The following is a 3026-nucleotide window of genomic DNA, read 5'->3' as shown; positions in this document are numbered from 1 at the left end:
ACACACACACACACACACACACACACACACACACACACACACACACATGCACACACAGACATCATCTTGGCATCCTGATGTAATAGGAAGGATATTCAGGGAACTTGGTATATAGATTCAGCTCTACAATGAACCATCTGTGTGGCCTTGGATAAGTCACCGACCTTCTCAGGGCCTTAGGGTACTCCTTTGTTAAAGCAGGGAGTTATTAGACAAGATCGGGGTTCTTCACCTTTTTGTATATCATGGATACACTTTGGCAGTCCAGTGAAGCCTATAGACCTTTTCTTGGAATGTTCTTAAATTCACCAAATATATAGAATTACAAAGGAAACCAATTATATTGAAATAGGTATAAAATTTTTTTTTTTTACATTCATGGACTTGCAGGAATCTGTGTTGTTTGACCATACATGTTTGTAATGAATTTTGTTCTTGCTTTCTCAATGGGGAAGGAGAAAGGGGTAGGGACCAGAAAGAATTCAGACCTGAAAATAAAACAAAATTAAATTTAGAAAATGTAAAAATAAAATTAAGTTAATGAGCCCCACTGGAGGAATTCTAAAGTCTTCTCTAGGGTAGCATTCTACTTTTTAGAGATTCTTTCCAGTTCTAACTTTCAGTGTTCTAAATCTCTTCTCAGCTCTAATATTCCACGGTCTAAGGTGCCTCCCAGTTCTAACATTCTTTGTCTTCCCCGTTCCAATATTCTCAGTTCTCAGAGTCCTCTATCTCTGACATTCTATGTTCTAAGATCCCAACCAGTTCTGGAATTCTGTGTTCTCACATTCTGTGTTCTGAGGCTCCTTCTAGCTCTGACATTCTATTTTCTGGGGTTATTCCCCATTCTCATAGTCTTTGTTCTTATGGGTCCATTTGGCTCTGACAGTCTATATTCTAATGCCCCTTCCATTGATATTCTATGTTCTAAGGTGCCTCCCAGCACTAGAAGTCTATAGACTTAACGTCATAAGTTCTAAGGCCCCTTCCAACACTGACACTGTATTCTAAGATCACTTCCAGCTCTGAAGTCAGCGTCCCTCCCAGATTCAACATCCTAGGAAGGTCTCCCCCAGCACTTCCACCTTATGAGTCTATAGACTGGCCCAAATCCTGCTTTCACAGAAAAGATTATTGCCCGAAACCCCAAAGATGGAAACCAAAAGTGTTTCTGGATTTAAAATCCAACTGTTCTTCAAGTTTTTTCTATGAACTTCACATTCATACAAGGCCAACATGTGAAAGAATAAAAAAATTCTGTTTAATTAGGTACTTTACTAAGCACCTAAATTGCATCCATTACAGATTTCCCTTCCTGCCCTCCCATCCCCACCACTGTCCATCCCATAGTGCTATTTCCTCTATGAATACTCAAAATAGAGTTTAATCTAAAAAAATCAAAGGAGAGGAAAGAAGCAACCAGGGGCATACTGGGATTAGTGGAGCATGACTGGGGCTAGGCAAAATTATGGGTTAATGGAAAGAAAGAAAGAGAAAGAAAGAAAGAAGGAAAGAAAGAAAGAAAGAAAGAGAAAGAAAGAAAGAAAAGAAAGAGAAAGAGAAAAAAGAAAGAGAAAGAAAGGAAGAGAAAGAAAGGGAGAGAGAAAGAAAGAGAAAGAAAGAAAGAAAGAAAGAAAGAAAGAAAGAAAGAAAGAAAGAAAGAAAGAAAGAAAGAAAGAGAGAGAGAAAGGGAGAAAGAAAGGAAGGAAGAATGAAAGAAGAATGAAAGAAAGAAACATCTCTATCCAAAAGAGTGACCTGGCTCTATTTGCTTCCCACCCAGTTTAAATTTTAGCTTTCCTAGGCAAGTGGAACACAATCTGCCCATCTTCCAATCCCCCCTTACACACACACGCACACACACACACACACACACTCACACACACACATACACATACTCACACACATACACACACATACACTTACACACACATTCATACACACATACACACACCCAGTCTGAGGGGAACTTTGAGGATTGCGCAAAAACATGGCCCTCAAAAGGATGCTAAATCAGGCTGGGCTTGGATCCTAGAGTGCCCAGACACCTTTTGAAGATTAAGGTCAAAGATGGCCAGGGCAGTAATTCTTGGGTAGGGTCAGAGGTCACAGGAGAGTGGTATTACAAGGCATTAATTCTGGTTTAGCTTAGAATAAGCCTTCTCAAGGGTATGTTGGATGGAGGGGGAGGAGGTGTTAATGTTGAGGCCTGTTTGGTTTCCTGAATTAAAATCCAATCATTACCATCATGGGGGATAGGGATGGGAAAGGATAATAATCAGTCCTAGTAACTATCCCATACTAATTACTTGTACCAGCTGTCAATTTTTACCCTCAGAAGACTAACCTACTTCAGTCAGACCTCATCGAGTAAGGAGCAAAGGGGCTGGAGAATCTTTGTCTTTGGCCCAAGGAATGGCCATTTTCCTGGATCCTTGGTAGATTTCTCAAGGCTGCTCCTGGGTTTGGAAGAGAACTCTCTCCCCTGGAGAATCTTGGAAGCAGTCAGGCCCACACTCTCAGACACTGTTCTCAGCACTGGTGGGCTCTGGTCTGGCTCTCTAGATCTCATCTCTCCAAGTCTTAGAGCATTGGTTCCAGAGGGTGGATTGGGGGTGGACACACACACAAAACTTCTGTAAGCAGGAGACCTAAGCCCCCCGAAGTGACTTTTTGGGATGACTATCTAGTCATCTACTTGCTCTTGGGAGATCTGGAATATTAGCTCTGGCAACATGTTGATGGTCATATGGCATCTGAGAGTGAGGTACTTCTCAGATCTCCCCCAGCCACCATGAAAGAAGGAGCTGAATGGGTAAGAGAGATGACAAGGGACATAGAGGGTCAACAACAGGAGGAAGCTGTGCTGGAGAAGCTCCTTGCATCACACCCCAACACCCCCATTTTGGATGGAAGCTTCTCTCAGCTCCCATCTCGTTCTGGCTCATCTAGTCCACAACACCTCTGTCAACACATTTACAAGTCGACAGCCCCATGGCTCCTGTACAAATCAGTGGATGCCCATG

The sequence above is a fragment of the Vombatus ursinus genome, unplaced genomic scaffold, assembly GCF_900497805.2.
Source record: "Vombatus ursinus unplaced genomic scaffold, bare-nosed wombat genome assembly UNPS02014859.1, whole genome shotgun sequence".
NCBI lineage: Eukaryota > Metazoa > Chordata > Mammalia > Diprotodontia > Vombatidae > Vombatus > Vombatus ursinus.
This window is presented reverse-complemented; position numbering follows the sequence as displayed.